The sequence below is a fragment of the Colius striatus genome, chromosome 5 (genome assembly GCF_028858725.1).
Source record: "Colius striatus isolate bColStr4 chromosome 5, bColStr4.1.hap1, whole genome shotgun sequence".
Classification (NCBI taxonomy): domain Eukaryota; kingdom Metazoa; phylum Chordata; class Aves; order Coliiformes; family Coliidae; genus Colius; species Colius striatus.
The window spans coordinates 408,184-430,731 of record NC_084763.1 but is presented as its reverse complement, the minus strand read 5'-3'; the positions used below and the strand labels follow the sequence as shown (position 1 = coordinate 430,731).

General features: G+C 45.4%; 1 protein-coding gene across 6 annotated transcripts in view; it reads left to right on the top strand.

Moving 5' to 3' along the window:
• The window catches only part of TNS3 (tensin 3), a 196,302-nt gene that overhangs the window by 30,739 nt on the left and 143,015 nt on the right, over positions 1–22,548 (top strand). Inside the window, exon 1 of one of the 6 annotated variants that reach the window (XM_061996998.1) lies at positions 250–333. The exons of 4 other annotated variants lie outside the window; for them this stretch is intronic. The gene's annotated coding sequence lies outside the window, so the exon portion shown is untranslated. Of the gene's footprint in view, positions 1–249; positions 334–428; positions 560–22,548 lie in introns of those variants that run through there. One more of the 6 variants, XM_061996999.1, reaches the window with a different exon arrangement.

Here is a 22,548-nt window from a genome sequence, read left to right as displayed (position 1 = left end):
CTGCCGGGCTGAGCGGCGCGGGCCCCGCAGCGCCCGCTCCCGGGCCGCACGTGGCTGCCGGGCCGCCCCGCCACGGCGCGCGGGGCCGCCGGAGCTACGGCCGTCGGGAGCCGGGGCTGGGCTGAGCCGCGGCAGCTCCCCCGGGCCCGGTGCGCCCCGGCCTCTTCGGGGCTGACCCCGCGGCGGCCGGGAGCGGCGCGCCGCGCCTCCTCCCAGCCCTGCGCCGCAGCCGCGACCGGGCGCTCCAGGCACCGCAGGAAACCGAACCGAGTTGTGCGGGGAGAGGAGGAGCGCTGCTCCTGCTGCCGAGCCGCGCCGCCGGGCCGACACGAGGTAGCTGCGGGGCCCGGCGGGGGCGCGCCCAGCCGCGCGGGGCTTTGTTCCTGCGGGGCGGAGGAGGGCTGGGCCGGCGGGCGGGGGCCGCGCTCCGCCCCCAGCGCCCCGGGCCGCGGAGGGGGCTTGTTCCTGGCGGCGGCCCGGAGCGCCCCCCCTTCACCGGGGCCGGGACAGCGAGAGGGATCGGGACCGAGACCGCCGTCCGCAGGGAGAGCGTGGAAGGGTTGGTGTTACGGGGAGGGCAAAGGTGGCGGGGCAGGATGGCGGCGGGCCCGGGAGGCGCTCCTGCGTGTGTTTAGCCGGGCTGAGTTTCTCCGTGGCGGGCAGCTTGGCAGCACGGTGCGCGGCTCCCTTCGGAAGGTGGCTCCGTCCCACGGGCCGGGCAGCGGGGCCGCCGGGCTCGAGCCGCCCGATGTGCCAGGGAAGCCGCCCACCCCCTCGCTCTCGGCACGGGTTGGCTGGCGCCTCTCTTACAGGTCAAAGTCTCGACTTGTTTGCTGGTGGCTTTCTGGGGGAAACGAGCTTCCCGGAGGGCCGGGGATCGGGGACTTTCGTGTGTGCCCTGGCAAGTGCCCAGCTCACCAGCCGCGTTTGGCACCGCGCCCGCGGCCGTGGAACTGATGAGGCTGGAAAAGACCTGTAAAGCCTGATCGGGCCCGACCGCGATGCTTCGGGTCAGGGCGGGCTCCCGAGCAGTGAGGGTCTGCACCGGCTCAGGGCTGGCTCCCGAGCACTGAGGGTCCGCACCGGGTCAGGGCTGGCTCTGGAGCAGTGAGGGTCTGCACCGGGTCAGGGCTGGCTCCCGAGCACTGAGGGTCTGCACCGGGTCAGGGCTGGCTCCGGAGCAGTGAGGGTCCGCACCGGCTCAGGGCTGGCTCCCGAGCACTGAGGGTCTGCACCGGGTCAGGGCTGGCTCCGGAGCACTGAGGGTCTGCACCGGGTCAGGGTTGGCTCTGGAGCAGTGAGGGTCCGCACCGGGTCAGGGTTGGCTCCGGAGCAGTGAGGGTCCGCACCGGGTCAGGGCTGGCTCCGGAGCAGTGAGGGTCCGCACCGGGTCAGGGTTGGCTCCGGAGCACTGAGGGTCCGCACCGGGTCAGGGTTGGCTCCGGAGCAGTGAGGGTCTGCACCGGGTCAGGGCTGGCTCCGGAGCAGTGAGGGTCCGCACCGGGTCAGGGTTGGCTCCGGAGCACTGAGGGTCTGCACCGGGTCAGGGTTGGCTCTGGAGCAGTGAGGGTCCGCACCGGGTCAGGGTTGGCTCCGGAGCAGTGAGGGTCCGCACCGGGTCAGGGCTGGCTCCGGAGCACTGAGGGTCCGCACCGGGTCAGGGTTGGCTCCGGAGCACTGAGGGTCCGCACCGGGTCAGGGTTGGCTCCGGAGCACTGAGGGTCTGCACCGGGTCAGGGCTGGCTCCGGAGCAGTGAGGGTCTGCACCGGCTCAGGGCTGGCTCCCGAGCACTGAGGGTCCGCACCGGGTCAGGGCGGGCTCCCGAGCAGTGAGGGGCTGTGCTTCAGCCAAGGGTCTCCTTTCCGAGCCTCGGGTTGTGTGGGAGCGACAGCACTTAAGAGTTGGTTGAAGTGCACCTTTATTTTGGTTTGTTCTTTTTAGAAGTGGTGTTTCGCTCTTACACAGTGCGCTGTTTTACTGTGTTGAGAAGCTCCTGGTGCTGGTCACGACGATTGCAACCGCAGCGATTGCATTTTACTAGGTATGAAGTGAAACGAGCGAGAGCCCCGAGGGCTGTAACTGTAGGAAGGAGAGTTTGGGGCTGTTTTATGTGATGTTTGATAGGAAACTTCTGGATACAGCTCAACAGTGACTGGTTACAGATGTCTTAAGCTGGCTGATTTTTAGAAGGAGCTGCTGCAGTTAAGTTTATTGCGTAGAAGGCCAAGTGAGGCTTTTGCTGGAACTAATGAGGTTCTTGATGACTTTGAAGCTGTGAAATAGAACCTCCAAAGTACTGGAAGTAGTGTTTTTTAAAGTCCTATATATCCAAAAGGGCTTTTTTGTTCGTTGTAATTGAATCAATTACTTCTAATAACTGATGTTTATTGGAACACTGATGGAAGTGCAGGTACTCACACATCAGTGCTGCATTGCCGGGAGTTTTCACAAGTAGATTTGAAGCAGACCCGTTCATTTCGGCACAGACGGTTACGTGCCACGGGAGAAGGCAGTGGCCACAAGTGGTTTTGCCAGTCTGTGCTCCTGGCAGTCCCTGACATAATCCAAAGCACCTTTCTGCACGTCACACTTTGTTTTACTGAGCAACTGTGATATTTCGGGAGGTTACTACTGTTGGCATTATCTTCTTTGGCCTACTCTTGTTGCCTGGTCATGCAGAAAATATTTTTAGCTGGAACACAGGGAAAGATTGTTGTTGTGGGTTCTTGCTCTGGCTGTGCTGTGTGCAGGGGGGCACGTGAGCCCACCTCTAGGGCACCTCTCTCTTTTGACCGTGAGCATTGAGGGTGTCACTGAGACTGATCACAGTTTCTTTTGTGTCTGACAAAGCTGACAGAGCCTGACTTTCCTCTGGTGGAAACGACCAAAATATGGAAAATGAGGCAGTGTTTGGAGAGAGCAGGGATGCTTATTTGAGAACAACATAATTAGTGTAATTGCTTGTGTGTCTCCTAAACATACTCTTTAACAGAAACAAAACAGAGGTAGTAACCCAAATAGTGGGCAGTGCTAAAATTGCAGGATAGGTGTAATGAAGGGAAATCAAATGTGGTCAGGCATTTGCAATACAGGGAAACGAGTCTCCAAGTCACTCAACATGTACTGCAAGAAGCATAGTGGTTACTCTTAGGCTTTTACTTTTAGGGCTTAGAATTCTATTTTATCCCTAGTGAGACTTTCTAGTGGTGTTTTGCTGGATGCTAGTTGAATAATCACCCCAGCCCTCACCACGCCAAGCCCACCACTAACCCCTGGCCCTCAGCTCCAGGGCTGGGCACTCCCCCAGCTCCCTGGGCAGCCTGGCACAGGGGCTGACAACCCTCTCAGGGAAACAGTTCTGCCTCAGCTCCAGCCTAAACCTCCTTTGGTGGAACTTGAGGCCATTGTGTGTGTGGTTTGGTTGGTGGTTTTTGTTTTATCTGTTTGTGTTTCTCGTTGGCTTTTTTTGTTTGTTTGTTTCTGCTGGCCCTGGTACCTTTGTGGCTGAAAGGTGAGAAGCAAGACAGGTGACTGAACTCTGGAGGATGGTTCAATCTCTGCTTAATTGTTTCTTACACAGCAGGCCTGAATTGGGGATTTGCATCTAAGTATTTGCAGGTGTTTATCTGCAAGTTATTTTAGTGAGGTGTAGAGGGTAATGGGGGGGGAAGCAAGAGTGCTGGAAACATCATAGCTGTTAAAGTTTTGGCAGGCCAGTGTCTCCAAAGTGAGGCCTGCCATTTGACAATGAATGAAAACTGAATTTCAGAAAAGTTGCCTTGAAAGAGATGGTGTTTCACACCTGGGGATGGAGCAATCTGCTTGCGCAGCTCCTTGCAACACTCCAGTCACCCTGGCGGGAGCACACTTTGTTGTAATCTTTTTGGCTTTTAAAGTTTATCCTCTAGTGCAATGCTTGGAATGGTAGAATAAACATAATAAGCTGTGTCTGATAGATGAGAGAATGAGGAGGTTTTCACATGTTTAAGCTATCTTTATGGCCGTGTGGGAGAGTCTGCAATGGGTAATGCACCTCGTGCCTCCTCTCCCTTTTTTCCCCACTTAATTTAGCAGTGTCCTATACGAATGCATTTCACCACATAGCGGTGCTTTTTAACTTGTGTGGATTTCGGCGTTTTGGTGGTTTTTGGGGTTTTTTTCTTGGTGTAGTTTAAGAGTACAATTGCACTTGCACACTGGGAACTTCCTAGGTTCAGGAAGGGGGTATAGCTGTTGTATGCTTGATGTATTCAGGCAGAATTTCCATAGCCTGCAGGGTCTGTTGTAGTGATCTGCCAGTGATAGGGAATGAGTCTTGCCTTGCTTCTCAGGCGGCGTAGAACTGTTCCCCTTCCCTTTTTAGTTTTCTTTTGTGGTGTGGGTTTTTTTTCTTCCCCCCTGCCCATGCTACTGTCTAATTACCTTGCGGGTACAGACCTGTGTGGTAACAGAATGGAGATAATGAATTGCTTGAGGCACAAGGTGACATTGATTTGCAGTAATCTCTTGGACAGGTGTGGGGATGCAGCCTGCTCCCCCTGCATCTCTGAAGGAAGGGATCAGATGAAGTTAAGCAGCCAAGGAAGGGATGATGCTGTTACGGCTTTGTAGTTCCTTAAGCTACACAGACCCTCTCTTAGCTCTGGGGATGGCAGAAGGAGGATGTTAATCCATTTAGGAATGTGTTTACTTGTGATTTTGGGGAATGAGGAAGAGAATGGTGATGCATTCTAGCAGTCTGTTAGGTTTACATATTCAGGAGGCGCTTCTAGAGCTTAGCTTTTTAATTTAATCTATTGATCTTGCATTGGTTTACTGAAAGACAAAGGTGGTGGCATATCTTTTAAGCCTTAACCACAGAAACAATTAAAAAAATGTAGAGTTGAGGTCATCTTTTTTTCCTCCCAGTTTGTTGAAAGCTGCATGTCTCTGGACAGAGTGAAAGAGTGAGTGATGGTGGCTGTAACCTGCAGACATATGTTTTTACTGTCAATTAAAAATCTATGATTCTCTGATTTTTGTTCTTGAAGGAGGTTGATTTTGTTTGGATAGACTGTGGAATCCTGCAATGTAAATTAGTTTGTAGTTCTTCCTTGTGTTGAAGAAAATAGTTAGGCTATATATAAAACATCCAACGTGTAATCCTGTCTCTTGTCCCTCACCTGTGCTTCTCAGGCTCTATATTTTGTAAGCACGTTCCCACTGGTCAGGAGAAGTGTTATTTACAGCTGTCTTTTTAGTTCAAGTGGATTGGCTTCCGTCTTCTGTGGGTCTTTCTGTACTTTCCCATTTTCTGCAGCTAATGCTACTGAAATTCATTTGAGAAGATAAGGTGAAAAAAATAATTGCACATTAGTGTGTAATTTGTTGAGGGCTATTGACATTTCCATGATGTTGTGTTGGATAGGAGGGTCTCTGCAGAAATATTTTCTTGGCGGTGTTTCTTTGCACCAGTTAAAAAAAAGCCCACTGCATGTTATCTTTTCAGCATGAAGATATCTTGACTGAAAACTTCAGGTTTTGGAAGGCTTCCGGATTGCCAAGTTAGGACACTTGTGCCCTGATCACCCACATTCATCCCAATTAATGTATTTTGATGCTTTCCTTTCTGCCCTCGGATTTCTGTATCTCTGTTTTAGTGATTCAACAGGTGGCTGCAGTTGGAAGTGGGCCGGGGGATGCTTCCATCTGGCTCACCACCTTTTCTCAGGAGGGGATGAGGAGGGGGCCAGGAGCTGTGTACTGTGTTCCACACTTCTTTCCAGCCTGCTGGTGAGGGCTGGGTTGCTGCTGAGGCTTCTTGTCCTTGCAGGTGCAGCAGCCTCCTCTTCCTCCTGGCCTCTGGCAGCTGTGGTGTCAGTAGCCTGGTCCTATGTGCTGGCTGGCCCAAGCCCTCCTGTTTCAGGGCAGCAGCTGGTTTGTAGTGGCCAGTGGAGAGGACTTGTTGACTTTGGCGAGAAAAGTTAGTAGTTGGGAGGATGGGGGGAATTGAGAGCAAACTGAGAGCATCACTAGGAAGGAAGGAAGGAGGGAGGGGAAAAAGTTGAGTTTGGGATCTGAGACTAGACCATTGTGGTAAGTAATGCACTGTTTGTGAAGCCAGGAGGTGACATACTTTGGTGCTGTGTTTGGGGTGCTCATCTGCAGTGTAGAAGCAAAGAAGAGAGAGCTTTCAGCATGAGAGGAGAGTGTTCTGGCCCCGGAGGTCTGTCAGGTTCCCGTGTTGCAGGCTGTGTGTGCAGGCTCTCCCCTGCCCGCGAGGCTCTCGTGGGACTGCCGCACCTGGAGAGGCTGAGAAGTGCTCTGGCCAGGCATCTCTGGCTGCTGGAGACCAACCACAAGCCAACAGATTGATTTGTCAGAGTTTTCTTCTGGAAATGGGTGGTTTGCGACAGCTAGCTCTAGCAGTGTCAGGCTCTGCTTCCTCCTTTCCTGCCCTCCTGGACTAGTGACCTGTGGGCCACAGCCCTTTATGAGTTTCCCCAAATGGTAGAGTATTAGTCATGGAAACACAACTCATGTGCATCCGAGCTTTTGCCTTGTCTAGCTTTAATGATTAATAAGTGATAGTGGCTCAATAGAGACTTTCCTAGCAGTCAGTGTCCTGAAAATAGTAACTGCGAGAGCAGAGATTATCTGTACGTGTGGGAACATGCGACTTCCTGAGCATATGTGTTAGGCTTTGTTTACTTGGTGTATCTGATCCTTTCTATAGTGTTTGTGATCCAAATGTAGTGTTTGATGAATCATTGACGTTGTACTTTTGCCAGGTTATGGGTAACTTGCCTTTTAAAGAATTTGTTTTAGATATATGCAAAGAAACTTCATCTGCCTGGATTTCAGTAACAAACTGTTCCCTTTGGGTTTAATGAAGGAATTGTTATCTCATTTCAGTTCATAAACACAGAGCCTGTTGCTATGGTCAAGAAGTGAGAGCCTGGAATCTGACTAGGCCTATGGTTAAATTCATTGCTGTTGATTTTAGTATGCAATCAATTTGTGTTTGAAAAACCTCTCGCTTCCTTATGAACACAAGGTATCTCACTAATTAAAAACAAACCTTTCCTGAGGTGCACCATCTTTTTTTGCAGTCATTCATTTATTCTTGCAGCTATCAGCGCTTCTCAACCTTCAGAATTATTTTTGTTTTCAATTGAGACAGACTTTATTTGGGAGATGAAGAGTTGAGTACAATTTATGACCTGTTCCTGCAGTGCCTGGGAAACCTGGCATTTGCAGCAACAATTTCAACAGGTTAGGATGTTTAAGGTCAAACTCTGAGGGAGGATGTATTTTTTAGTAGTAGACTGGATTTAAAGTAATATATGTTTAGACTAGTACTTTTCAGTCAAACCACCGAGGTTGTTAGTCAATTTCTTTCCACTTTCTCCCATCTAATCCAAATGCTGGTTTGGTTTTTTTTTTGAGCCGTAAGTTTATAAGTGTCTAGGAACCTGCTGTTCTGTCACAGCCACTCTTGCTCTTTGATTATTGTTTGTTAAAAGCAAAAGTATATTTTTCAGATGTCAGCAGAATACCTGTTTCAGAAATGCTTCTTCATTCTGTAGGTAGAATATGGCAAGGATGTTTTGACAGGTCTCATACACTCTTGTAAGTTATGGCTCTGGAAAGAAGTGACTGACAATATGTCTACAGATGTGCTCAAAAGAGAGCTCCATGTTTCGTGCTTTCTGTAACCTTGCAGGTGTCCCCTTTCAGCAGATACTCAGCAGTGGCCTTGCTGCAGCTTGAATCCAGCTGTTCTGCTTTATTTGGAGAGCTTTTCAGGTTCTGCAGTGGTTTTATGGATGCCATTGTTCCTTCACTTGTGTTACTTTTTTCTGTCTTGTATACCGTGGTTACTGAAAATATTTTGGGGTAATCTTGCCCCTCCTTTGCTTGTCTGCTGCACACAAGCACACCCAACTCTGTAGCCTTAAATCTTATGTTAGATTTGTCCGTCTGTATTAAATTACATTTATCTTTCAAGATGCCTAATGATGATGGGGCAAGGGAAGAAATAGATTTAACTCTGTCTGGAAACTTAATTTTCTTTCCTAGAGTTCCTGCCTTTTGAGGCTTAAATTAAGCTTTTGCATTTTGAACCTAGTGTTTTTGGGTTTACTCCTGTGGTGCTTTGTGGGATGTGCTTAGTTTGTGATTTTTACTACTCTAATTGTTTTCTCTCACAGAAAAGTTCAGCACTTGCCATAAGTAGTGGCCTTCCCAAAGCACAATGGTTTTAGTGTTAAAGTTGATGAAGCGCAGCATGGGATTTGTAGTTCTCTCTCAAGAAACTGATCTCTGGAGGAGTTATGCCAGAAGCCAGCTAGAATTCCATCCCCCATGGAGCATGAGAGTAGCATGCTGAAACCTTTTGGCTTTTGCTGTGTTTCTTTTGTTAGATACCTGCTTTCTCTGTTGTGCAAAGGTGCTTTGAAGAAAACAGTAATTTTCAAAAAGTCAGGTTTGACTTATTTTATTTCTAGGTAACTTAAACATTTTGCTAGTCTCCTGTGTGTGTGTGCATGCTGTTACTCTCAGGTTTGTTTTGAAATGCAGATGCTCCCTCTGTCCTGAAGAGACAATAGCTGTTCTTTTAGTATGTTAGGGGCACAAAGTGTGACAACAAGATAACTTTTCCTGAAAGCTAGAGACTAGGTCCGGAGGCACCTTTGATTATGGCCTGCAGGAGATACACAGTGTACTGCTCTCCAAGGAAGAAAATCTGGGAGCCAACCGGGAAAAGAGTGACAGTGTTCAACTATGGCATCTGGAATCTTCAAGTACAGAACACAACTTCTGGGGAAAACCAGGCCTGGAATTTGTTTCATAGCCTGGTTTAAGATAATAGTATCAACATAGTCAGTTGTGTGGTTACAGAACTGTGTTGCCAGAAGGAACTGATAAATAATCAGAAGCGTCTTTGGGAATTGTTTTTTAATGGCTGTGCTCATTTCAGAAGGGGAAAGCACCTTGTCATCCCTGGTTTAATGAATGAACACTTGATACAAACATCTAATTGAGCTAGTTAGTGCCTTATCTGTGTGCTTTTAAGTGAAACCGTGTTCCCTGAAGGTGTGAGATTTTCTGAAAACAATTATTCTGCTTAGTAGAAAATAGAGTCAGGCTGAGATGTTATGGAACGTGAGCAATAGCTTTTCTTCCTTGTAAAAGATTTTCTGGAGTAGGTTTTGTTTTTAGAAAACGTGGTGACTAACAGAACACTGGGCTGAAATTCGAGCAAAACAGTCTTTGCTGTTGCATGTTCTTGATGTTACAGACTCATGATGATGTTGTTATCAGTTTACATAGCTTGAAGTGTCAGATGATGCACAGAGAGTTTGGCAGCCTCATTGGGATTCATCTTATTTTTGGAGGCGATCATTGTTTGTGCCTCTTGCAAAGCAGCTCCAGGTTCTCAGGTGTCATCTGCATGGTGGTGCCTGCTGTGGCCTGACCACTGGAAAGTAGTGTGAAAAGGCCTAGAGAAGAAAGGGAAGAGCATTTTCAGGGTGATATTTTCATCCTTCATAGGTCTTTGAATATAGAGTCCCTGGGAAATGCTGCAGTTGCGATCTCTTTGGGGCCTCAGAATCCATGTATGTTGTTATGCCTTTGTGCTGAATTGGCTGACCTGAATTATGTGTTGTTTCACCCAGACTGTTCTGCATTTGAGGAGTAAAAGGAGCATTCTTTGATGGTGTTTTGGCTCTTTTAGTTATTTGTCTCTTGCTAGAGAGCAAGATTGAATTTTTAAGGTAATTTATTCATTACGAATACATTGAGGGGGGCAATGACAGGTGAGCTTTACAGATACAGACTTCAGCAAGATACTCTGAAGAATAGCACAGTATTTGGCTGTAAGGTATGAACCAGGTGATGAAGATGCTTTTTGTACTTCTCTTCATTGTTTGTAGTTAAATTTTTTTTAAAGGTGTGCTATATTTTGTTAGTTACTAATGTTATTGCAACAAGTTTATTGATTAATCATTAATAGTTATATACAAACTTGTTTCCTAACTAAAGGACCTGAACTTTTCAAAGAGGAGAGAGAGTCACTCTAGCTCACTGAAGAAAAAACCTGACTTTTTCTTCTGCTGATTCTGATGTTCATATATGTAGCATTACTTCCAAAAGTGTGAGATAACATTAGAAACCAGTCCTCTGAGTACCTTCTCCTGTATTGCTGGCTTGCTTTTGCAAGTGTAGTGAAACAGGATTACTGCTGACATTGCAAGTATGTTCATGCACAAAGGAATTAACCTTCCTTTCCATCTGTTACGTCCTATGTGACTGCGGTACCTGAGCAGTTTATGCTGCTTCTCAAAGTTACTTGCATGTCATCCCAGTCTGAAAAGAGATGGTGCCCAGCTCTGTGGGAAAACTAAGCCGTTTGTCTGTATTTTCCCCAGAGGCCTGTGGTGATTCAGGGAGCTTTTGACATTTCCAAGATCCAAATGGCAGCTGGAATGGTTGGTGTCTCAGCTCCCTTTTACCTGATTCTGTGTAAAGCCTCTCTGCAAAGGCGACAGGGGCAAATTTGTGAGTGGTAATGAAAGGAGAAAACTTCAAAGCCCAAGGATGAATTTGGCAGGTGGAATTTGAAAGTAAAGCCCTTGTTCCCAGTCCATCACTTCCTTCCCTTTAACGCTGCCTGGCACAACTCCTGTTGCTTCAGGAGTTGTTGGAGCAACTGATGCTGCTTGTCAATGAGCCACGTCATTCTGTACATGGCAGTTTCCCAAATAATACACTCTTCACTGTAGTGGAGCTAATGGACGTAATGTGGATGACAGCAGGATAGATGTGCTTGTAAACCCCCAGCAGTGCTTCCTCCTTCATCTGGCCAGCTCTGTGATATAGTGAGAATTGGCTGTGGTAATGTGACTCTTGCAGCTCTCACTAACCCCATCAGGTACTAGGTTTCCTGCCTGTAACACTTGGCAAAAATGGGAATTTTGGCAGTTCTGTAGGACTGACACTGGGCTGTTTATGCTAATAGGCCCTTCTTTTCAGACCCTCTCCAAATAATGGTAGCTTTCAGCTTGCCTAAGAGGAAGATGTAGCAGAGTTTGATATCACAGATGACCTTTTGGCATCTAAGGCATTGTGTAAAACACAGTTGAGCAGTGGCAGCTCAAATGTGAACAGTGTCCTGGAAATACTAGAAGAACTACTTGTCAAGAAGAACTATTTGTCATAATGGGTATATTTAGTCTTCCTAATATCTTTAAGCTTATCACATTCACTTTTTCCTGTCTATAAAGCAAATCTATAGCATTTGGAAAGGACAGTTATGTCTCCGTGCGATCCAGATGCCATTTTCAGCCTCAACCTGCAGTGAATCTTTTTGATGACAATGGGGATAAAATTGTCCCTAAGCTATGTGCATGTGTGTCTGGGGATGGAGTGGGGAGAACATAGTCTTTCAAAGAGAAAAGGAGGGTGTGTGTATTCAGGAGAGTATCATATTAATCTGAAAGAGCCAGATGAATTCTTTGAGCTTGACTTTTTTTGCTCTGGGAGGGACTGGGGGGACGTAGTGTGTGTATGTGTGTGTGTGGGGGGGTGGTAGTGAACATTCCTGGAGGGGATTAATTTTGAGGTGACTCAAACAGACACTTTGATCCTTTCCATCTGCAGGTTGGCTTGTTTTAGCTTGTTAATATATGGATAGCAAATTCCCTCCTTCCTTTTATGTTTGGAAAATTGCTCATAGCCCACACATGGCTCTGTAATTGGGGAGAGATTGTTCATTCTTGCCTGCAGGAAGACATTTCTGTGTCTGCTGAGCTGGAGTTCCAGACTTAGAGGGAATGCAGGAAAAACATAGATTCAAAGCAGGGCTGTACAACTGCTACTTAAGCTGTGATTCTTGAAGAAATGGCTATGTTTGCATCCAGAACACACTGTGTTCTGCAGGATGAAGGAAACAGAAGGCTCTGTAGCACCCAGCCTCCTGTGTGCCTCACTCTTTAGTGGTGTGGCTGTCTGCAGGGCATGGATACTGCGTAGACAGTTTATGTTTCATCCATGATCTCCAATAGTCAAACACTCTCTTGAACGTGATCTGTTTATTCTTGTTTATTTAAACTTCAGACCTTTTAAGTAGGACTAGGAATGACTATATGTTTAAGTGACCTGAAAGTAGACAAGGGTTTGGTGATGTCAGATATTATGCTCTGTTTCTAAACCAATCTCCTGAGAGATTGCTAAACTTGCATTTTGTTAAACTTGTATTGCCCTGCCTCGTCTTGGATCTCTCGTCTAAGTCAAGGTTTTCCAAAAGCTTCAGGATTTTGCTGACACTGTATTTTCTCAGAATCGTGCCTGGGTGCTTATCCTGCAGGTAAGATAGCACTGGTCAGGTCACCGGGGGCTTCAATCTCTTGCCGCTTCCCCCACCTCAGAAGACACTTGGGAGAGGTTTCTGTGCGCGTATGTCTTGTTGGGAGTTTTTCATCTCTCTGAGAGTGTATCGTGTCACAAGTGAAGACTTTATTCTTTGTTCAAGGTAGGAAATAGCAGCACATGTAGCAGCCAGAGTCCTGGCATAAGTTTATGGTGTTTACTTGGTGAATTTTCTCCCTGTGTTGCTTATACATCTACATTTAAGGAGTTTTATGGACTTTCTTTGGCTTCGGGTATTGCAATTCTCTCTTTGATGGTTTTAAGGTCTCACAGAATTTTGATCATAAATGTGGTTAACTTGAGGGGTCAGAGCCACCTTCCAGAATGAGTAATTGCAGTCTGTCCTTAGTTTTGATTAGGTGCAACACTACTCCCTTATCTTTCTGCTTTTATAATTAGTGGCTCGCTCTGGCTCGTTTGAGGTCCTAAGGAAAGAGTACAAGGACTCCTCTCACAGAGACCTTTTTAAAAGAAACTCTGGGGGCGATTTAATCCCCTAAAAGTCAAGGTGGCTTTTTGTCATCTGCTGGTAGCTGGGCTTCTGCTTGCAGGAGTTTGTGTGTTTGAGGTTAAATTTGATTACACCAAGTGAAACGTGATTTCTTTTTATGTCTGAAAGGTCTGTCATTTGACCTTCATAGATGGTATTGCAGTTAAAAGGAAAAAAAATCCACATTTAACAGAAGCATGAAGTGATTCGTATTAATTTAATTGTTTTCTTAGCAAATGTGTCTTGAATGAAAGAAGCTGATGAGTACAGCAAGTCATGCGAATGAAAGAAAATTAACTCTGTAATGGCTGCAAAAATGAGGTTTTTAGAACTCTGTTAGATATCATTGGGACTTACTGTGCAAGGACCTTTGGAGGTCCTTGGAGGACCATTACATCTTTCTGTCTCTCTGGAAATACTTGCTTCTAGGTCAGTCAGTAGTGAAGAAGTCATCATACTGTAGGTTACGATGTGAACAAAAGCACTGCTGTAGGTTATGAACCACACAAGCCCTTGTCTGCTGCAAAGCTTGGAAATTACGGCTGCTGTAAATAATGGTGCGAGCTGGACAAGTTCCGGTGTCAGCTTAAATTGCTGGTAGTCCAGTTCTGCTAGAGAGTTTCACTCGGGTGACCTGGCAAGATCAGCTTTCCTGCGTGGGACTGAGTGACTGGAACAGAGTTGTATGAGTGTGAGGAGCACCTCCCATAGCCCTAGAAGTCTGTAAGCAGTCCTCTCCTTTTCATGGAGGATGCTTCTGTGACCACATTCAGTTGCAGAGAGACAGTTAAACACACTCAACCCCCATAGAGGCACAGTAAAAGAATGACATTTTGCAGAAAATCTAAGATCTTTATGACAGTAGTCTGAAGGCGAGTGTCTGTACATGCAGCACGTGCAAGCACCAAGAGCAAAAAGAGCATCTGTATGTTGTTGTACAGTTAATATGTTGTGTATAGATGTGTGTTTTGTATGGAAAAGATTCATTTGTCGTACTTGAGTGTACAGAGTGCAGTAGTTCAGATTAGCAAATCCCTGGGTTTGGTTTGGCTTAACTTTAAAGGATTTTATCACTTGTTCTGAGAAGAAAATACTAAGCTCCACCCTTTGTTTGCTTGCAAAATGGCATTTCTTTGTTTAAAAAGACCTGTGCTGTTATTGATGTCCAACTGCCTGTTCTATAGGCAGTAAATCTTGATTCCCACAGTTGGGGTTGCTGTTGTGCATGAACACATGCTGGTGGCTGTCGCTGTGGGGACAGGCAAGGCTCTCGTGGGCCTGTGGCGAGCTGTGGCCTGTTGGGTTGCTCGAGGTGGTGAGAGAATAACCAAACAACTTCTGCAAACTGAAACGATGAGTGATTAATTGCAGCTAGGGGACAGTGGCAACGGCAGTCAGTGTAGGAACAAGTGAGTTGAACTTAACCTGAACTGAGAACTGGTTTGAACAGCTTGGCATTTTGCTTTGCTTTATGTGTTTCTCCCGCCCCACTGTTAAACTCAACGCAGAACTAGGCTGGAAGAACCTCACCAGTCCCAGCGAGGTCTGAAATGGGACTGCAATGAAATGTTGCCTTGATCCTTTGGTAATAATATTGGGAAGCTTTTTCAGATGCTTTGGGAAATGTTTTTGTTGCTTTATTAACTGTTGTTCGATGTAGAGAGGAGAAATGGATATACTTACAGCACACCCATGTGGCCGTGTAGGGGTTAAATGCTATTCAATAATTGTTTTAATGGGGAGAAAAAGGTTTCTAATTGTAGTGAAGTATTTTTGGAATTTGCCCTGTCAGTTAGTAATATTTCACTAATTAAAGCAACCCTTTGTTTAAACCGGGCTGACAACAGTTCGTCTGGAGAGTTGGCTGGTGGACAAACCGAGGTATGTTCATTCCTCAGCAATTCAGCCTATTTCATGTGCTGATGTTTCTGAAGTAATGCTTTCAACTTGGAAGAAGGTAATCACATCTGCGAATTCCTTGTGGTTTCTCTGCTGCTGAGGGTTGCAGCCTATAAACAATTTTATTGCCTTAAAGCCTTGTGTGTAATGAAAATTAACAAATAAAACAAGCAGACGGGCACTAGGCTCTTTGTGGCTGGAGGCCTCAGGTTTGTTTGAATGGCAAAATGAAGGAATTATAAATTTTTACTGAAGGAATGTTAGCAAGAGGCAGCTCTCCTGTCTTGTTGCCTTTCTTGCTGAGGAGAACTGGATGTTCTGACTCTTTTTTGGCCATTAAGGTTTTACATGTTTGTGGAAAAGTGGGTTCTCACTTGGAAATGTACATTTGCTGTGAAGGAGAGGGAGAGGGCTGCATTGATATGAAGTGTCAGACTGCAGAATTTCCAGTCGTGTTCAGGTTTTTCTGCCCTGAACTGCATCATGTGAAGAAGGTCACGTACTACTGCAAAGCCAGCATGTGGATCTTGAGTGGCTGACTGTGTGCTTGCAGGTTGTGTTTGCCCCGTGCTGTGGTTATCTCTGGTTGCTCAGTTTTGTCAAATGGCCTGCTGCTTGTAAAGAAGGCTACTTTGCCAGATCAAAGATCCAGAAAGAGGAAAACTTGTGACAGTCCTGGCCTTCTGAGTGTCATCTGTTCGTTGAGTAATGAATACCTGCTGACTAATACTTTTTGGCTAGACTGAGTCTTGGTGCTTACTTTTGAAAGGTTACCTCTTCTTCATTCATAGACGTTCAGAGATACACCTCAAGGCTTGAAAAATACTGGTATTTATGTTTCACTTCACAGCATTTCTAAAAATACCATTCTGCAGATCGGTCTTGTTAACAGATGTGCAAATAAACATGTCCAGGCATTGAAAACCCTTCAGAAGCTTTGTCTATTTCGGTAGTGATACTGACAAGCTAGATGTTGTGTGTGCTCTGTAATAATGGAGAACATACTGCAGCAAGCTGGGTTTCAGACCCAGGATGAGACTTTGGAGTGAGCAGTCTCTGGTCTCACTTGTGTCTTTTGTACCTTCCCATGGAGTTACTTTGGGTTTTGGCAAGCCTACCATGGGACTGTTACCTTTGTCAATCGCTCTCACCTAGACATTTGCTCTACATTACACATTATTTAAAGGAAACTTTTTGTTCTGAAAGCTGGAGGAGAGAACCGAGTACTTCACCAGTGTGCTAACACAGAAGTACCCTTTGTGCAACAGCAAGCAAGAGAATGCTAACTGAAGAACCCTGATGAAGTGATATTGATGAGATTGGAGCTATTTTGATAAGAGGAAGGGTTAGTCAAGTTTCCTGTTCATTAAATGGAAGAGTTTGGGCTTTCCAGTGGATTCTTTGGGCCTTTAGAAAGGATCGTAAAAGTCAAGTTCAACATAGGTTTTAGTGAGTTTTTCTTAATGCGAGAAGAGATCCTGATTTTAGTCCCAGGGAAGCTGAAAGCAAGTAATTATTTTGAGCTACAAGGAAGGAGCAGGTCATTTGAGTTAACAATTGTGTTTTGTGTAATTGTTTTTCTCAATGTAATAGTTTAACTATTTGTCCTTGAGTGAGCTAGCAAGTTAATCAGCTACAGAGCAGGCACTGTATAGCAACTTTATAAATGTCTGTTGTGTTTCATTTCCACTTCCATAAGAGCTTTACATCTTGTAGATGAATGCAATCCTTGTGCTTAAGCCATTTTATATTGCCCTGCTTAATTCACATGGCAGAGAAGCTGAGGTTCCAAGCCTCAGGCCAGGAGCAACAAATCCTTTCCTATCTGGATGGGAGCACACAGGGCTCACAGTGGGAGCCTGTGCCAGTCAGAGGCTGGAATAGATGCCATCTGTTCAAGATGGCTGTTTTCTTGTATTCCAGGTTAATGTTTGAATGGGAATAGCTAACCAGACAGGTGGAGGCCATTGGGACAGGCAGGCAAGGGTGTTACACTGTCTCTGGGCTGCGACTGAAGTGGCTTTGGTTGCAATAATAAGGTGGAAGTGAGGTTAACATAATTCCCATTATTTTAGGTATAAAAGTGTGTTTCAGCAGCAGTAGATGTCATGACAGTGATTAACTTGTGCTAGAGGTGTTCTTCTACCTTACCATGGTCTGTTTTGCTGTCCATTTCTCTTAGAGCTGCAGGCCAAACAGTGTGTGTGAACTGAATGTTATTTAGTGCATTGGCTGCAAGCAGCTCTCTCAAAGGTAGAGCTGGAATCTGACGTGCCCAGTGTGAATGCATCTTGTGTTCTTCGTGTCTGCCAGAGCCTGGACAGCCTGCTTGCCATAAGAAGTTTGGGTACCAGAGTGGGAGAGATGATCAGAGGAGGAGCCTTATTTAGCTGTTCGCTGCAGGGAGCGAGGTGTCTGTTACCGTCAGGATTACCTCAATTCCTCCTTAGCATTTCTGAAATGGTTGTGTACCATTGAACATGGTGGTGTTTCATAAATGATAGTTTTAACCAGGAAGTTTTGACACTGTTGCTGGGTTGGTTTTTTTTTGCTTTTTGCCTGTGTGTGGTTCATGTTCTTCAGTAGAAAGACAAAGCTACTTAGTACTAGCCTTTTGCTCTCAGAATTTCCTCTGGTTTGCCTGTTAGGGCGTAGCTGAGTATGGAGTTTGTATGATATCATCTGGATTGGTAGCAATAAGAGAGTATGACTGAGACTTTCTAATTTAGTATATACTGTTATCACATGATAAACACCTTGAGAGGTGTGTTCAGAGCAGTCAGTACAACTAATCTTGTAATATCAGAGAAAAAGAAATAGAAGGTGTGTGAAATCTAGAGTTGGGAGTAACGTGTTTTTCATCAGCTTGTGTTCCCATAGACTCATCTGACAAGACCACACAGGAACACCAGGAAAAGTACAAAATAAATGGCTAACCACAAATCGCCTGCTGTCCGATGAAAGTAGTGAAATTGCATCCTGGAGCAGGCTTGTTGAGTAAACAGCTCTGAGTTTTGGAGTGGCACTTGCATTATCCCGAATTATCTCTCTTTTTTTTTTTTTTTTGTGGAAGTCTTTGTGACATTAGTTTGGTTCTGTTCCCTGAAAATGGTTGATTATAACTTGGTGGGAAAAAATGGCAAAGCTTCAGTAAAGTAGCAGCAAAAAAGTGAAACTAGATGTCATGAAAGAAATGAGGTTCTAACCAGAAGCACACAGTGAAGATTCTTACATTCCACGTTGGCTTCTCCCACACTACTTAAATTACTAAACGCAAAATTTTCCAAGGCAAACCTTTTAGACTCTCAGATTTACTGAAGAGCAGAAGATGTGCCTATTTTAAGTTATGTCGAAGGTAGTGTTTTAGATGGAGCAGTTAACTATATGGAGCAAGAGAACATTACAAAATGAGGGGGTGTCAAAGGAGTTCCAGTCATCTCCACACACACAGTGCTCTTTTCTGTGTGAGTTACTGTCACTGGTGCAGGCAGTAATGTGTCTGGGGTTGCATGTGTAACCTGAGCTGTTGATGTACAGACCCGGGAGTGTTTACAGTACTGCTTCTGGCCAAAGGGAATAAACTGAGGTGCATACTGTTGGGGTGGGGAGCATAGGTGTGGGATGAGGATGTTCTGCCCTCAGATGTTGCTCTGCCCTCCTTTCCTGGCTTAGGGGAACTCCAGCCTTAAGTATTAAGCAGTCCTTGATACTCCCTGTGCCAGTAGGTCCCAAGAGCCACCCTGGTAGCCAGGGTTGAAATCAGGTAGCTCAGTGAGGATGTGAGTGGGGAGAGGATGAAACTGAACTGAGGCTGCCATTTTTCCATTTTACTGAATCTCCTTTAATGAGATTTTCCTGCAGACTTGGAAAGTATGTTATTTCTGCTTCTTGAAGTTGTGATATTGTGGTGTTACAGAGGGCAGATCCTGCTTGGTGACTGATGCTTGCCTTATAGATGCACTTCCAGCGTTCCTGCTCCCTTAGTACAGCAGCTGCTCTGGGCACATGCATATGCAGTGTGCAGCTTGCTTGCCTCTCTTCCAGCCTGCATGTGAACTTTATCTGGAGCATAGGTGGTGGGGGGTGGGGTGGGAAAATATCTGTCTGAAAGACAGCAATTCTGACCACAGAGTACCAGTGTCACATTGGGTATGTATTAGTGTGACACACCTGGCTGAAGCAGGACTATGAGAAAACAGGGAAAGCTCAAGCTGTGCAGCAAAATTAGCATGTATGAAATCATTGCAATTAATCACCACATTAGTAGTATTAGTATTGCTTACATTTCTCAGTGACTGATTTCCTGACATGCCTCCTCATCCCTCTCAGCTGCTTTTCCTGATGAGTACTCTGGCACACAGCTGCTGCCGTAGGTCCTTGTTCTTGCCTGGGTCTGACCTCTTTGCTTTCTGCTCTCCCTTTCTGCACTTGCTTTGCAGATTTCAGTAACTTCCTCGACTGGGTTTTGGTGTCTTTTTAGTTTTTTTTTAATTCTGTTTCATTCTTACCTCAGACATTGTCTACCACGAGACATGGCTCCTGGTACCTTCTTGGTGTTGGCCTTGTAACTAACTGCACAGTCACAGAAGGATTAGGCTGTATGTCACTGCGGTCTTTGGTGCATTTGCTGCTCTTGTGAGCAGATTCACTGGGGGCTATTGAGACAGAGGGAGAGAGTGTGCTTAGAGGCATGTACTTTGCTCAGTATTTCTGTGTACCTTCAAGAGTTCAACTGCAGTGGGAAGAGTTTTGACTAGAGAAGGGAGAAACTGATTTAAAAAAAATGTATAACTGTCAGCATTTGAAAGGTAAATACCTGATGTGTCTGAATTCTTACTTTTGTTGTGCCCTTCAACATTTTTTTCTGTGAACTGAAGATTAACTGGGTGTGTTCAGAAATATACCCTGCCTTTACCCTGTTTTTTAAAGACATGAAATCTAGTCTTCAGATGTCTGGCTTTGAATATGTAGGAGTTCCAATCTTTGTGTAATAAAAGCAGTGTTGTAGCCTCAGAGATGTCAAGGCCAGTTCATTGAACAAAAAAAGAAAAAAGCCATTGACAAACACTGAGCTTTCATGATGCACATGGTCCTTTGCTGCTTTCAGGCGTTTCCTTTGTACAGTATTTTCCCACACAGAACAAAGTGTTGGTTTGCTGACGAGATGAGGATGAAAAAGACAAGTTTTCCAGTCTCTGCAGTAATGATTGTCTTAATTGCTTTTCCACTAATACAAATCCATATTCAGTGGAGAAATGAAAGTGTTGAAACAAAAATGCAAAGAATTTTGATGAAATGGAAAAATGAGAGCTTCTGCTCTTTTACATTGCAGGTGAGGAGTGGCCACAGGCCTCCCCGTTTGTGTGCCTGCTGGGAGGAGAGGGGCCAACCCCAGTGCTCTGCAGGTGACAGATTCCTAGATATGTTTAGATGGAGGAGGAGAGAGCAGGGATGTGGCTGGAGAAAGGCATGCAGTCTTTTTGCCCTTCTTCGGCAGGTCTGCTGCTCAACCTACATCTTGCTGGAAGGCAGACCCAGAACTGCTGTTCCTGGAATGAAATCTGAGCCAGAACGTAAGGGGATGGACTTGAAACCAGGAAAACAGCACATATGGAGAAGTTCCTGTGTGTTGTTTTAAATTTTGAGATGGACAACCTCAAAATTTTTAGCAGGGAGAGAAGTTTATGTAATGATCAGTCTTTTGCAGACACCGTGCTGTGTTGTGTTACCTCTGTGTCCTGTGGGAACAGTCTTCCAAAGAAGAGCTGGGTACAGCTTTGGCCCAGGAATTTAGCACTTGGACAGGTGCACATGAAATTCATGATCTAGACAAAGGACCTCCTCTAAAGTGAACTGTCATCTACAAGTGTGAAATGTAAATCTGAGTGACGTGAAAGAACATTCCACAAGGCATAAGTGCTGTCTGATTTGAGGGCAACGAAGTTGGTGTTGCACGTGGCCATGGCTCGCTGCGGCCACCGAGGCCAAGGCCTTCTGATCCAGAACCCCGAGACAGGTGAGGTCTGTGCTGCTGCTTCTGTGACACATCTCGTGTCTGTCTCTCTTGGAGCTTTCTAGTTCAGAGTTCTGAAGTGAAAGCTTTGTGTGAGAGCCAGCACAATTCTCCTTTCAGCTCATGACCAATGTATTTTTTTCTGGCAGATGGAGTTAGAAGCAGCCATACCTGCAAATCTGGATATAGGGACCCAAGGTCTAGGTTTTGAGTCGAGCAGGCTATGGAGCAAATCTGTCCTTTTCAGTTTTTCACTTGAAACATCAGGATTCTGGTCCCAATGTGTATAAAATCAGCATATGGTAGAAGGAGGAGAGCATGTCCAGAAAGGGGTGACAGAAACGGTCCAGAGGACAGAACAGCTGTTTTTTGGAAGAGACTGAAAAAGACTGAATCTCTTCATTATGGAAAATGGAAAGTTTTGGGGAGGAATAAGATCAAGGTTTTACAAAAATGTGAAAACAGTGAGTAGGTTGAACTTGACAGAACTAGTCATGAAACTAACAAGTGTCAGAACTGGTGATAATTCTGACCTGCTCAAAGCAGAGTTTGCCAAAATTAATGGAAACCAGGTCCATTAACAGCTTCTGAGAGGAAGGGTGAGGAGTGGACCTTCCAGTGGCCCTGGCACAGCAGGAGCATGGAAGGAGTGGGTCACAGAATGGGCAGAGCTGTTTTGCTCTTTGAGTAGCATCTCCCTTTGGCACAGCAGTGAGGTGCTTGGGTGGGCGAGATGGACCTTGTGCTGACCCAGTAAGATATGCTTTATATTTTGAGTCATACTGTCTGCAATTGGCTGTTGATGCACTGAGTAAACTTTGCACATTTCTAACCTCTTTCCTTAGATCTACATAATTCCTGTGAGGTCATTTGAACAGAAAGTTTCTTCTTGCTCTTGTTTTGGAAAACTGTATGGCTTTGAAACCCTTGTACCTAGGCAGAATTTCGTACTGAAACAACGAAGACCCCTGATTTCTTTTGTTTGAGAAACTACAAAGGCTTCAGCTGCTTAAAATTATAGCACCAAATATTTTAAAGAAGGGGATGAGAAAGTACTCTTTTTGTTATTCTTTGGTGTCTTATGGTCATACAGTAACACGGTTTTGTACTACTAAATCATAGGATTTTTTTTCCTCTCCACATGAACTTTACTCAGCTAGTTCAATGAGACATTTTTTTTCCTCCCTGACATCTCAATGTGCCCTCACTTGGGTCACCAGTCAGGAGCAGGCTGTGCTGGGAGGGATATTGCTGGCTGAGGCTGCATGATCCTGGGTCAAATCTCTCTTGGGCTTCTCTAGCTTGTCTATCTTTCTATGAAATGCCTTGAATGAATGGGGAATAAATAGTCTGTTTAACAAATGCTGTCTTGTCTTTGCAGTCTCTCTGAAATCAGTTGGTAATAGTATAACTGACTATTGGTGTATATTTTAGTATATGTATGTAAATACATATAAACGTGCTGTGTCTGTCACTGTAGAAGTAATCTCTGAGTGTGAGCAAAATGGCCAAAATGCCTTATTTCAGTCTGTGTAAAAGTCTTTTGGTGTTTTCCTTTTTTTTAGCAGTCCCATATTCTTGTCGTGTAGCATGGGCTCTGCAAAATTTACATATTCATTGGTGGTAGCTCTGCATACTTCAGTGTGGGTGATATGTTCAGGTAGTGTCATTTGACTAAAATCCACGCTACTTTTGAAGCAATACTTTATCCAATAAATTATTCTCATATGG